At 52.5% G+C, this 14,387-nt stretch overlaps 1 long non-coding RNA gene across 4 annotated transcripts; it reads left to right on the top strand.

Annotated features, from left to right (window-relative positions):
* The first annotated feature begins 8,692 nt into the window (after window positions 1–8,692).
* LOC149126841 (uncharacterized) lies at window positions 8,693–13,333 on the top strand. 4 transcript variants are annotated; one of them, XR_016233500.1, is made up of 4 exons: window positions 8,693–9,012; window positions 10,897–11,026; window positions 12,490–12,626; window positions 12,758–13,333. It is a non-coding gene; the product is annotated as an uncharacterized LOC149126841 (long non-coding RNA). The 4 variants fall into 4 exon arrangements; XR_016233499.1 differs by lacking the exon at window positions 8,693–9,012 and adding an exon at window positions 10,071–10,278; XR_016233502.1 differs by lacking the exon at window positions 8,693–9,012 and adding an exon at window positions 10,071–10,278 and having other exon boundaries at window positions 12,477–12,626.
* Window positions 13,334–14,387: the final 1,054 nt, after the last annotated feature.

The raw sequence follows: 14,387 nt of genomic DNA, 5'->3' as shown, positions 1-14,387 counted from the left end.
CTTCTCCGCGCCTCGCCGGCTCTGAGCCGCTTCAGCCCGCGCCTCATCTGCGCGGCTTCCCGGCTTTGCGCGGTCCGCGGTCTCCACGCTTAACCCTTTCGCGTCTGAACCACGGCCTACGCCAGCCCCGTTCCCTATCTACTCACGCCCCGTGCTCTCTCTGCACGCGGCGGCTTCCGCGAGTAACACAGCGTAGCTTGCGTCTCCACCACTAGGATTCAATCTAAGTTCCCCGGGCTAGTCTGGCGAATTCAACCCAGCGTACGTCTCCGCCTCACGATTTGGCTTCCCGTCCTTTGCTCCCCGGGCTAATCAGACGGATCCCAATCTGGCTTGCGTCTCAGCTTCTAGTTTCAACTTTTCGCCCCCTATTCCCGGGCTAACTTGAGAACCCCAAAGTGGCTTTCGTTTCCGCCTCGGCCTGCCCCCCGCGGCTTCAATTTCCCTAACATTTTTCTCTACCCGGTATGTTTCCCCAAGTTTTCTTCCAACAATATTCCTCCCTCATTTCTCCTGGCCTCTCCCCACAGTCCGCGTCCGAGTCTGTTTGTTCTAGCTTTCACTTTCGCTTTCGACCCTAACTGGGTTCCCTTAGAGATTTCTCCCAGCTTCCCCCCGTAGTCCGTATACGAGTCTATGCCTAGGCTTTCAATAGCTTCTTCCGGCACCCTTTTCGTCCGGCTTTTCCCTAGGCTGTTTGCTAGTCTCTCTCTCCGGTATTTTCCCAGTTCTTCCCGTTTCTTCCCTCCTAAGTTTCATATCCGTCCTAAGTTTCCTATCCGAGTCACGTTTCTTCCCTCCTAAGTTTTCTATCCGTCCTAGGTTTCCTATCCGAGTCACGGCACCATTATGTCGCTCCCCGTCTTCATGGGGGAACGACACTAAACCCTGCCTAGGCTTCATATCCGAGTCACGGCACCATTATGTCGCTCCCCCTCTTCGTGGAGGAACGACACAGGACCCTACGCTGTTCTTTCGTCTGCTCGGCCCTCCCCGGGTTTGCTGCTGGTTCTTCCCGGGTTGGCTACTATCCCTTCCACCTCCGTGGAAGGGCAGTTCCCCCTGGCCGCATTCCCCACTTCCGCAGGGGAGCGGCACACCGCCGGCCGGCTCTCTGGGGGCTGCACGGGTTCCCTTAGATGTTCCCCATAGATGTTCCCTGGTGCATGCCGTCTCTCTCCTCCTTTATAGTCCTCCTCCGCCAATCCCAACTCGGCTGAGTACGCTGCTCTCCAATCAGGAGCAAGTCCTACAGTTAATTGGTTGAACTGGAGGCAGCTGTGCGGAAGCTGTTTACTTCTCTCCCAGCGCCATATTGTGGGAGAGCAGATGCATAGAATAAGTCCTAATTCGAGTAACTTAGTCTAGTCCGGATTGCTCCCCACACCTCCACTGCACTCCCTGGCCACAGCAGAGAGCTGGCCTGGAAGAGGAGCAACCGGGACAGAATCTGGCGCCCCGACCGGGACTAGAACCCGGTGTGCCAGCGCCGCAAGGCGGAGGATTAGCCTAGTGAGCCATGGCACCAGCCGATACCTTCCCCTTCACCATGCATGGATTTCATGTTCAGTTTTCCAGTGGACCAATGCCTGTAGCTGAGAGCCTCGAGGTGACGGCTGGTCCCCAGGAGCCCACGTGGGAACCACATGGAAGGGCTGTAGGGGCCACGCGCTTACAAGCCTGAGCAGACGCAGCTCAGTCACAGGGCTCTGCTCACAGTGGCACCCAGTGAAGGCCACCCTGAGCTCCTTCCACATGGATGTGTGCACTAGCAAGAACTTAATGTTGCACTGTAACTGTTGCACTTGATGCAACATTAGGTAGAAACCCAATAATACACTAACATCCCCTATAGATTAAAATTGGGGAGGGTACCATTGTGGCGTAACAGGTTGACCTGCCACCTGCAACACTGGCATCCCGTATGGGCACCAGTTTTAGTGTTAATCGTTCCGCTTCCAATCCAGCTCTCTGCTAATGGACCTGGGAAAGCAACAAAAAATCCGTTCTTGGGCTCCTGCACACACATGGAAGACCTGGATGAAGCTCCTGGCTCCTAGCTTCAACTTGGCCCATCCCTGGCAGTTGCAGCCACGTGGGGAGTGAACCACTACATGGAAGATCTCTCTGTGTCACTTTCTGTCTCTGGGTAACTCTGTCAAATAAATTAATAAATAAATAAATCTTGTTTATAAAAAGATTATAAATGAGCAGCATTGTCCCTGTGCATAAGGTTGCACGTTGCACCCTGCAAAAGAATCTTTTGTCCCAAGCGTGGCTCTGGGTCCTGGGATATCACACCTGCAGCTGCTGCTGCTGCCACTGTCCCTGTTGGCAAAGCGTTGTCCTCTTTCTTCCCTCCAACAAGCCCAGCATGACAGTGTGTTCTGCAAGGACCAGGAATCCCCTTCTGCTGGCTTCCAAGCTGGTTTGTTAGGTGGAGAAGGGTCACTTTTAGGAACTGGACTTCCTCATGGCTCACCCGATGGGATCAGTGCAGGCTCTGTTAACTGCAGGCTGCCTGTCCTCATTTCTCCTGATACTCCTCCCCTCCCCCAAAAGGCTGACCTTCCATTGACCTCCAGACTTCTCTGCAGAGTACAGGTGACTGGCCAGGTACAACAGTGGAAACCATGTAAATTAAGAGCATGCATGGGGGGCCGGCGCCGTGGCGCAGTGGGTTAAAGCCCTGGCCTGAAGAGCCGGCATCCCATATGGGCGCCAGGTTCTAGTCCCGGCTGCTCCTCTTCCCATCCAGCTCTCTGCTATGGCCTGGGAAAGCAGTAGAAGATGGCCCAAGTCCTTGGGCCCCTGCACCTGCATGGGAGACCTGGAAGAAGCTCCTGGCAGCTCCGGCCATTGCAGCCATCTGGGGAGTGAACCAGCGGATGGAAGAACTCTCTCTCTCTCTCTCTCTCTACCTCTTTCTGTAACTGTCTTTCAAATAAATAAATCTTTAAAAAAGAAGAGCATTCATGGGATTTGGAGGGTCCCAGAATTAGACCTTTGTACCCAAGGAGAAGTGGACGTGTAGACAGCCATCCAGACGGTCCTTGCCCTCTGCCTTTGGGTATGTGGGTGTGTAAGGGAAAAGGAAGTTGGCCTATGACAGTGGTTCTCCAAGTGTGGTCCTGGGGTTGCCACTGTGTCTGGGAACTTGTCAGAAATGCAAATTTTCCTCCCCCACCCAAGACATATTCAATTCAAAACTGGGTGGGCCCCTGCAAGCTGGTGTAAGGCAACGTGTGAGACCCACTGCTCTGGGAAACCTGGACCCACTCCTCACTATTCTTATTGAGGGTCGTTCTGTTTGCAATTTTGGTATATCTCGGCCCAAAGTATCTGTCTTTCTTTTCAGACCCTCTAGCAGAGTGAAGAGCAAGAATGGAATGAGATAGGTGAGGAAGACAGGAAAGCAAATGACCACAAGAGAAAGAAAGTCACAGAGATGGGAGAAGGGATTCCCCAGTCACAAACACACAGCAACCAGGCAGGAAGTGGGCGGACCACAGCTTCTGTCTCTTTCCAGGCCTTGACCCTGACCGTACCCTCACCTCCTGCAGGAGGGCCGACAGGCTCTTCTGAAAGCTTACACCAACCGTTGGCTGTGTGGGAGGACAATGAAGGGCAAAAGGACAGAGCAGGGCAGCAGAAGCCCTGTGTGGCCTGATCTTCACACAGGAGTACGGAGTCTCAATGAGACGATGGATATAAAGCCGAGGAAAACTGTAATATGCCAAGGAATACGTTATATTTATTCTGTATGTTATCGTCATTTATTTGAGAGAGAGAGAGAGACTCCCCCATACACTGATTCTCTCCCCCACATGCCTACAACATCCAGCACTGAGCCAGGGCAAATCCAGGAATCAGTAACTCTTATCCAGATCTCCCACATGGGTGGGTGGCAGGAATTACCTAAGCCGTCCCCTGCTGCCTGCCAGGGTCTGCACAGGCAGTAAGCGGGAGCCAGGAGCAGAACTGAGTTTTGAACCCAGGTACTCTGATATAAGACATGGCCATCTCAACTGGAATCAAACACTAGGATAAGTGCCCACCCCTCTCTATTTAGAACTTAACACCACTCATCGTGGGTAGTTGTTAAATGTTTGCTGTATAAAGTAATGAATGTCTATTCACCTAAAAAACCATTCCCGCAGCATTGTGCAAGGTTGTCTCTCACTCTCCTTTTCTCTCACCCTTCTTTTCTTTTCATTTAGAATTTGAACATGACACCTGAAGGCCCAGTAGATACCTGGTGACCATGAGGTGGCAGAGAGCATGCCGAACACCAGTGCACTAAGGATGGCAACGGCGGAAAAGCACCGAGAGCCAGTCTCTGGCAGCTACTCAACATCTGTACGAGCTCTGGTCTGTGCCCTCTGCGTTTGATTTAAGCTTTTGCTTGATGCTGGCAACCAGATGCACTCAGCCAACCCATGGCTCTTTCAGAATGGAGACATGGGTGGGTGGGGTGACCATAAATGGAGGAGTGCTGTGGTTTGACTGTGTCCCCCAGAGTCTGTGAGTGGAGACTGAACCCCAGCCCAGAGAGTGTTGGGAGATGCAACTTGGACAAGGTGTTTGGGTGGATGAAGGCCGTTATCGTGGGAGTGAACTCCTGAGAAAAGTGTGAGTTTGATACCCTCCCGCCCTGGCACTCTAGCCCTGCCACCTTCCGCCACACATGATACAGTAAGCAGGTGCTACCCAGCCGTGAGCCCTGCCACTGAGCTTCCCGGCCTCCAAGACTCCGAGGAACAAGTCTCCGTTCTTTGTAGATTGCCCCTTCTCAGGTATCCCATTATGGCAGTGCCAAATCCGCTAAGATAGGATGTCATGAGGAGAATGTCATTATTTTTCTAAAAGATTTATGTATTTATTTGAAAGTCAGAGTTACACAGAGAGAGAGGGAGAGGGAGAGGGAGAGAGAGAGAGAGATCTTCCATCTACTGGTTCACTCCCCAATTGGCTACAATGGCCAGAGTTGGACCAATCTGAAGCCAGAAGCCAGCAGCTTCTTCCAGGTCTCCCACGCAGGTGCAGGAATCCAAGGAGTTGGGCCATCTTCTGCTGCTTTCTCAGGCCATAGCAGAGAGCTGGATCAGAAGTGGAGCAGCCGGGACTCGAACTGGCGCCCACATTGGATGCTGGTACTGAGGCAGAGTCTTTACCCACTACACTACAGCACCGACCCCAAGAAGGTCATTATGTAAAAGGAGTCCGAAAAGAGGCTAGAGAAAACGCAAGACTGTGACAGCTCCCCATAGCTCAGTTCTGTGAAACTGGGGAGAACAACAAGGTTGAAGGTTCAGCTCCAGGAGGCGGCTAAGATACAAAGCTATAGGACACTTACCTAGAAGTTCTTGAACCTAAAAATCTTTTCTGGAAGATTCCATCAGCGTGATGTGGTGTACAGTTGAGGCCCACAACCTGCCGACCAAAGGGAACAGATGTGCCTGCAGTTCTGCAGGTCAAGTACGTAAAGTCACTGTCCACCATCTCTTGTCCAAAATGAGGCTGCTTTGCAGTAACCCCAAAATGCATTAGTGTAACAGAAGCCTTCCAGTTCTGTGTGTTTTTTTCCATTTTTTATTTTAGACCACATTTCAAATAAGATACCACTGAGTCACAAAAGAATCAACGGCCCTGGTCCCCAAAGTGTTCCCCAAAGTGGCCTGAACCTAACCTCCATGGCAGCCTCTCAAGTTCCATGATCAAAGAGACCTCTGCCTGGAGGCAGAATCCCCTGTCTGGATAGGCAGAATTAGTGAGAGAGAGAGAGAGAGAGAGAGAGAGAGAGAGAGAGAGAGAGAGAAAGGTCTTCCTTCCGTTGGTTCACCCTCCAATGGCCTTCATTAGCCAGCGCACTGTGCCAATCCGAAGCCAGGAGCCAGGTGCCTCCTCCAGGTCTCCCATGGGGTGCAGGGCCCAAGGACTTGGGCCATCCTCCACTGCACTCCCGGGCCACAGCAGAGAGCTGGCCTGGAAGAGGGGCAACCGGGACAGAATCCGGCGCCCCGACCGGGACTAGAACCCGGGGTGCCGGCGCCGCAGGCAGAGGATTAGCCAAGTGAGCCGTGGCGCCGGCCTGGAGTGGCATTCTGATGACTTCTCCACCCCAGCCAGCTGTGGCTGAGGAGGAGGGAGCTGGAGGCTGGCCGCTCCCTCACAGGGCCTCCGTCAGCTGCTGCCCCTTCCAAGTGGGAGGACCAGGGCCTTGAGGGATGGACAGCAGGAAGGCTCCCTGCAAGAGCTTGTGCTGCCTTTGCCACTGGCAGTCTACACCTGCGGCGCACAGCAGTTTTTTAAGATTTATTTATTTATTTGAAAATCAGAGTTACAGAGAGGCAGAGAGAGAAAGAGAGAGGAAGGTCTTCCATCCCCTGGTTCACTCCCCATATGGCCGCAATGGCTGGAGCTGTGCCGATCCAAAGCCAGGAGCCAGGAGCTTCCTCCAGGCCTCCCATGCAGGTGCAGGGGCCTAAAGACCTGGGTCATCTTCTACTGCTTTCCCAGACCATAGCGGAGAGCTGGATCGGAAGTGGAGCAGCCGGGACTCGAACTGGCGCCCATATGGGATGCTGGCACTGCAGCCAGCAGCTTTACCTGCTACGCCACAGCACCAGCCCGTGCAAAGGACTTTCTTGTGCATCATCAATGTTTATTTTGAGCCTCTCAGCTTCCCTCTGGGGCACGAAGGCAGACCCCACCAGTCCCTTCTGGCAGAGCAGGGGACTTGCATGCCCCAACCGCTCCGACCTCTACTCCAAGCCAGGGCACTTAGGGCTGAGCAAGCTCGTGGAGCTAGTGCATGGTCTCTCGGTGTTCAGTCCACCTGCTTGCACCTGCCCACTCGGCACCATATTTGGATTCTGTCTTGCTTGAGTGGTTCCACCGTCACCCTAATAGCGACCTTATGGGCTCTATGTGGTTTTTGCTAACGCAGAATACTCAAGTTCATCTGTCTCTACCGCTATTGGGAATTACACCAAAAATTGGGAAACGCTGACCTAATCCGACCCTCTTACTTTAAAGATAAGGCACCTGAGACCTAGAGAGGTGGCATCACCTGTCCTGGGTCGGGGAACACTCCTCTGATTTCAAAATGCTTTGTGTCTCAAGCTTCAAACCAGCCTGGCTGTAGCAGATGCCAGAAGGATTGGCCCAGAAGGTTCTAAACGGAGCCTGACTTACACACTCCCCCCTGCAGGACACAGCCGCCCTCCTGAGTAAGAACAGACCCCCGCAGTGGGCCTGAATTGAGGTGGCACTGATCCAAGTCCCAATTCAGCCCTTCCACCTCTTTTTACCCTGATACCCAGTGACAGCGACAGGTAAAAGTAGACCCTTGAACACAAGCGCCCAACCTAAACACAAAAGATTTGGCAACGAGCGGAATATTAGATTCATTCTCCGCTGTGTGAGCTCTTTGTGGGCTAGCCTTTGCCCAATTGTGGGCTAGCCTTAGCTCAGCAAGCATCAGCCTGTCGGGTGCTCATGGGTCCACTAGCTCTTGGCAAGTGCCCAGCACGTCCCCGGCATTAGGCTGCGTCTGAGCAACGAGCAGCCAGATGCGGTGTGATTCCTGCCCACGAGGAGGGCTGGTCTAACAGGACACTGAAACATGCCGTGGCTGTGCTGTGAGAGACCTAACTGGGACAAAGTGGACGGTCACTTCAGAAACCATGTTCTGGTGGTCACGGGGAAGTGCAACAGCAATCACGTTTCTAAACCATCTCTCCAACAACCACGCAGAGCCACATTGTCCCCCAGAATTGTGGGAAAGGGGAGGAGCTGAGAGTCCACTTCCTCCAACACCTGATCAGAAAGAAGTGTTCTGTCCCCCCAAATACACCCTGGGCATCTTCTATTGACCGCCCTCCAGATGTCCGGATAGGTCATGGAAGGGGCCAGTGCTGTGACGTAGTAGGTTAGGCCTCTGCCTGCAGTGCCAACATCCCATATGGGCGCCAGTGCAAGTCCCGGCCACTCCCCTTCCAATCCAGCTCCCTGCTAATGCGCCTGGGAAAGCAGTGAAGGTTGCCTTATTGCTTTGGTCCCTGCAGCGGTGTGGAAGACCCAGAAGAAGCCCCTGGCCCCTGGCCCAGGCCTGGCCCAGCTACAGCTGTTGTGGCCATTTGAGGAGTAAATCAGCCAATGAAGATCTGTCTGTCCCTCTCCTTCTCTCTATATATCTCTGCCTTTCAAATAAATAAATCTTTTTTAAAAAAGCATTTTAGGTTGAAGGAAATGGTAGATACTTACTTGATTTCAAATGCAAAGAGCAGAAATTTAGCTCAAGGAATTTTCCCTAATAAACTCAGCAAACTCTTGTGGGATAAATGAAGAAATCAAAATCTGATATTGAATACGTAGCTGCCATATCATGTTTGGACACAAAGCTGTCCAAGGAGCTTGTTTATTTTTTTTTAAAGATCCCTTTCAATAAAGCAAGAAGAATTTGGTTTGTCTGTGATCAAATATTTCTTGTGTTAAACCAGACCAAAGCTGTTACCTGCGCTATGTGGCTGGATGGGAAAACACGAAGAGAATAGATTTTTTGTACAGTGCATAGAGGCCTATGTGTCGTCACAATTTTTCGAATGAGCTGTTTATTCATAGCTTTAGCGAGCACCTGCGGGACCCAGTAAATCACCACACCTGTTTTAAAGGTACTGCTGATGAGAATGCACGATGGCTCAGCCTCTTAGGAAAACTGTCGAGTGGTTCCTCTGGAAGTTAAACATAAAGTGACTACACAGCTGCAACTCCACGCCTGGATACACACTCCAGGGAGTGAGAGCAGGGGCTCGAGCAGATGTTTGTGCACCCGTGGTCACAGCAGCATTATTCACAGTGGACAAAGGGTGGAACAGCCCAGTGTCCACTGCTGGTGGATGGATGGATAACACGTGCTGTATCTTTATCCACCATAAAGAGCCAGGGGAGTCTGACCCACGCCACCTCTCGGCTGAGCCTTGAGGATGTTTGTTCAGTGACAGAAGCCAGGTACTGCACAAACCCACTTCAGTGAGGTGCTCAGAGGCGTCACGCATGGGGACGGGGTAGCGTGGGACTTTCCAGGGGCTGGGGAGCAAGGCTGGGGTGTGGGGAGTTGCCGTTGAACAAACACAGAGTCTGCGTCTGGGAAGACGAAGAGCTCTTGAGTAGGGTGGCAGTCACTGCACAGTGCTAGGAAGGTGCTTGATGCTACTGAACTGTAACCTAAAAGTGGCTTCGATGAGGCCAGCATTGGGGCACAGAGGGTTAAGCCACTACCTAAGCATCCCACATGGGTACCAGTTCAAGTCCTGGCTGCTCCACTTCTAATCCAGCTCCCTGCTAATGCACCTGGGAAGGCAGCAGAGGATGGCTGAAGTACTTGGACCCCTGCCACCCACGTGGGAGACCCAGATGGAATTCCTGGCTCTTGGCTTCAGCCCGGCCCAGCCCCAGCTGTTGCAGCCATTTGGGGAGTGAACCAGCAGATGGAAGACCTCTCTTCCTCTTTCTCTATAGCTCTGCCTTTCAAATAAATAAATAAATCCTTTTTTTTAAATGATGAAGATGGTCAATTGTATGCTGTAGATAAATTCCACTAAAGGAAAAGAAATAGCAGTGCCTGAGGATAATCCAAGCCTCCAAGGCCCTCATACGCCTAGCCACACTGGCCCTGGCCCTCCCTACCCAGACCCTAAAAATGGTCACCCTCACCCACAGGGACAGACACTGAAATTGACCCTGGTGGAAAGCGAGCAAGATTCAGATAGTCCATAAGAAAGGAGCAGGAGAGACCTCATTTTCCATTACTGGATTCATAACCCCAAGACTGTCAATATCAGCCAAGTGCTTGAGTACTTACTACAAGGCTACCTCGGAAAGTTCGTGGAGGGGGTGGGGGTGGACATCATGGTTAAGACCTCAACTGAGATACCAGAATTCCATAGCGGAGTGTCTGGGTCCAAATCCTGGCACTGCTCCCAAGTCCAGATTGCTGCAGGTGCACACCCTGGGAGGCAGGAGATGATGGCTCAAGTACTTAAGTCCCTGCCACCCACTTGGGAGACCCAAACTCAGCTCCCAGCTCCCAGCTCTCACCTGGCCCAGCCTCCGTTGTCTGGGGAGTAAACCAGTGGATGGAAGCTCTCTGTCTCTCCTCTCTCTCTCTTTCTCTCTCTCTCTCCCTCCCTCCCTCTGTGTGTGTGTATGTGTGTGTCTGCCTTTCAAACAAATAGATAAATGTTTTTAAAGTTTGTGGGGAAACAGAGTTAAAAGGTAAATTTCTTTTGGTGTGAAAAGATTTGAAATCCATGCGTAGCTTTTACACAATGCGCATTTCCCATGAGCCTTCTGAGGACCTCTGTGCCTATCACTGAGAGACAAAGGTGACCCAGGCTTTCCAAGGCCCTCTGGATTAAGGCAGGAAGAGACAGTGTCCCTTGGGTCCAGCTCTCCGCTCTTTCTGAAGCCCAGGGCGGAGGCAGAGCTTTAGCATGGGGGTGGGAGAGAAAGCAGTGAGTCAAGGGAAAAGGAGCAGGTGGGTGCAGGTGATCTGCGGGGACTGAGAGCAGGACCAGAGCCGAGCCATTGCATCTGGGACCTTCTAGTCCAAGAAGCAGGACTCTGGCCAGGAGAGAGGAATTCGTGTTTCCCAGAATCCTTCCCACAAAATTGTAACCTCTTATCTGGAATTAGCGTGGTACACTGTTTATCACAGCTGTTAAAAAAAAAAAAAAAAAAAAAAACTGTATCAGCCCCAGACAGCACTAACAACACCCTGAGGGGGTAGAAGGAGGATTTAAGGTCAAAAGTGCCAGGAATCTCTTCCCCAGCAATACCAATGCTACTATGCTTTGAGCTGCCCTACTTGCTAGGTAAGCGATTGCTTTTCAGAATGCAAACCAGCTGGGAGACGCCATCCAAACTCGCACCCAGAACACGCGGCCTGCAGGAAATCAGCCACTGAATTCAAAGCCGTTTCCGCTTGCTACTTGAGCACATGTTGTTTTCCTTCTAACAAAAGGTAAGAATTTTTAAAATAAAATGCCCCCAAGAAAGCCTTCTAAGCTTTAGACCACCGAGTAAGCATTAGTGTTGTGGCCTGTCAGTCAGCTCGGCTGCCGTAACAGAATGCCACAGACCGGGGGACTTCAGCACAGGAGGTCGTGTTGGGGCTGGAAGTCCAGGACCAGGGTGCCAGCAGGGCTGGTTTCTGGCGAGGGCTCTCCCTGGCTTGCAGATGGCCAGTTCTTACTGTGTGCTGGCTTCGCCTTCCCTCTGTGCTTCTGCAGAGAGAGAGAGAGAGATGGAGGGAGAGAGGGAGGGAGAGAGAGAGAGGGAGAGAGGGAGGGAGAGAGGGAGGGAGAGAGAGAGGGAGAGAAGGAGAGAGAGAGAGAGAGATCTGCGCCCCTCCCACGTGTGTAGGACACGGCCCTGTGGAACTACAGTGGCATCCTCGTAGTTTTGCCTGGCCTGCCTTACCTCTGTAGATGCCCTGTCTCCAAACGCAGCCACATCAGGGGTCAGGGCTGCAGCCTACAAATCTGGGGGAACTCAGCTCTCGGCCCTATTTGTCCGGAAGTCTGCAGTTTTCAAGGAACTTCTGCGTATATTCTAGTTTTTCATCATTACAACAAACCTGGCAATAGAGGAGGCAGCCGTCACCCCAGTGTACAGAGGAGGACTCTGAGGGCTTTGAGTTCCACGTGGCTCCCAGGGCCACTGAACTTGGAAGTGGCAGAGCTGCCTGAATCCTGATTCAGATCTGGGGCTGTGGGACTGCAGGGTCCTGACCCGAAATAGAGAATGTCACTGGGTCCAGGAAGAGCACACATCCCGTGCTTGCTGTCGCACCTCGCTGGGGGCAGAATCAACACAGGCGGCCCCACCGGGGTGCAAGGCACACGGCCTTGGGAGTCAGACACATGGGTGCCTGTGCTCCAGTGTCTGGGCCTGCCCTGCCTCCCTGCCTTTTCTCCTTCTGTCATGCGCACAGCCATGTGCTACGTTTGAGTCATCAACAGGGCGCATGGATGCGGGTGGTTCCGTAAGACCACATTGCCAGCTGACACCATGGCCACCTCAATTTGTGTAAGTACAACAACAGAACCACCCAAGGACGCGTTTCTTTAAAAAAAAAAAAAAAGAGAGAGAGAGAGAGAGAGAGAAAGAAAGATTTATTTATAGCTCCTGGCTCCTGGCTTCCGATCGGCACAGCTCCGGCCGTTGCGGCCATCTGGGGAGTGAACCAGCGGATGGAAGACCTCTCTCTCTGTCTCTACCTCTCTCTGTAACTCTGTCTTTCAAATAAATAAATCTTTAAAGATTTATTTATTCAAAAATCAGAGTTACACAGAGAGAGAAGGAGAGGCAGAGAGAGAGAGAGGTCTTCCATCCGCTGGTTCACTCCCCCAATTGGCTGCAATGGCCGGAGCTGTGCGGATCCGAAGCCAGGAGCCAGGAGCTTCTTCCAGGTCTCCCACACAGGTGCAGGGGCCCAAGCACTTGGATCATCTTCCACTGCTTTCCTGGCAATAGCAGAGAGCTGGATCAGACGTGGAGCAGCCAGCTCCGGAATCGGTGCCCATATGGGATGCTGGCATTGCAGGTGGTGGTTTTTCCAGGTATGCCGTAACGCCGGCTCTGGTTTTCTTTAAAATATTTTTTAATTTTTTTTGGTAAAGATTTATTTTATTTATTTGAAAGGAAGTGACTTCAGCGTTCATGTATTTACATCCTGTTTCCTAAACCTCAGCTGCTCCTACCTGCAGCTCCCTCGGCTTTTTCTCCACCACGACAGCCCATGGTTGTCTTCAAAAGCCTCCCCTGCACCCAGATAGCCGCCAAGAAGGAACTGTTTTAGTGGTCACAGCCCGCGTCTCGGTGACAGGACAGCGTCCTTCTCCCAAGGTTGAGAAAACAGCAGCGCGGAGCTGTAAGTGTGCCGGCCCTGCCGCCCCGCCTGGGCCAGGCCGCGGCCACGTGCCCCGGGGACAGGACTGCAGAGGCTGCCTGCCTTCGCCTCTGCCTTCCTCTAGGAGGCTTTCCAAGACAAAGAGCTCCTGCAGCTGGCGCTTGCCGAGTGCGGGGACCTGGAGGAAGTGCTGCGGCGTCGCCTAACTGCATTCTTTCTAGGAGCAGTGTCTGAGGCGCCAGCGTGCAAAATTGCAGGCGTGAGCACAGCGCACCCGAACTCTGGAGGAGCAAGCCTTCTGTGCGCATGCTCGTTTGACCTGGACCAGACCCCGGTGCGCTGAAAGACGGGCACACTCCCAGCCGATGCCATGCGTGAACTTCAAAAAGTTCAAGGAAACACAAATAAAAGATAAGTTTGTTTGGTGCAAACAGTTTTGAAATCTATGCATAGCGTCTCGTCATGGGCTTTGTGAAGCACCATCACATCGCTGGGCTTACTCCGTATCAGCTATTTTCTCTGCTGTTTTTTTTTTTTAACTTAAAATTTTTTGTAAAGATTTCTTGTATTTATTTGGATTGAAAAAATGACAGAGAGAAGGGGAGAGGCAGGCATGGAAAGAGATATTCCGTCCACTGATTCACTCAGCAAATGGTTACAATGACTGGTGCTGGGCCAGGCTGAAGCCAGAAGTCTGGACCCCCCACCACCATCTGGGTCTCCTCATAGGTGCAGGGGCCCAAGCACTTGGGCTATCATCTGCTGTCTCCCAGGCGCATTAGCCAGGAGCTGGATCAGAAGTGGAGCAGCCAGAGCTTGGACCAGTGCTCCGATGCGAGACGCTGGTGTTGCAGGCAGTGGCTTAACCCAGTGCGCTACAATGCTGCCCCAAACTGTTCTCTTCCAGCAGTCATCCCTTTGGGCAAATAAATGCATTGCGAGGTGACAGTATCACGGTCCACCAGGTAAACCAGGTGCAAGAGAGTTTTCTGGTTAAAACGGGCTGCTTGTCAGGGTTGTCTTTAATCTTTAGTCTAACTCTCCTGCCATGAAGGGGACCCCCAGGTGCGGGACTTTTCATGGTAAGACTGGGAGAGAGGTGGGCAAACAGGGACAGCTGGTCACCCTGCTGAGTGATGGCTAGCTTGGGACCCACGGTGGAACGCATGACCTCTGGGGGGGGAGGCTTCTTCCTGGATAAGCCCCTCCCCTTTCTATCCCTAGCCTCTGAGTTCTGCTGTGGGGATCAGGTACCCCAAGGGGGCCAGTGGGCAGTGTGTGGGTGTGATGAGTCAGGGTGCAGCTGGCCATTTCTGGTGCTCAGAACCTGCTCCCGGGAGAGTTAGGGTTACTTCGACGGGTGTCCGTGCCAGGAAGGGGTGAGGGAGGACGACAAGGAGCTCACGGCTGAGGTCAGGGTCTAGAATATCACGCCGGGCTTAAGGAACACAGAGGAGTTTCACTACCAAAG

This window comes from Oryctolagus cuniculus, chromosome 5 (genome assembly GCF_051225735.1).
Source record: "Oryctolagus cuniculus isolate XC-2025 breed Fujian yellow rabbit chromosome 5, ASM5122573v1, whole genome shotgun sequence".
Taxonomy (NCBI): Eukaryota; Metazoa; Chordata; class Mammalia; order Lagomorpha; family Leporidae; genus Oryctolagus; species Oryctolagus cuniculus.
The sequence above is the reverse complement of the archived record's forward strand: the minus strand, read 5'-3'. Positions and strand labels throughout refer to the sequence as shown.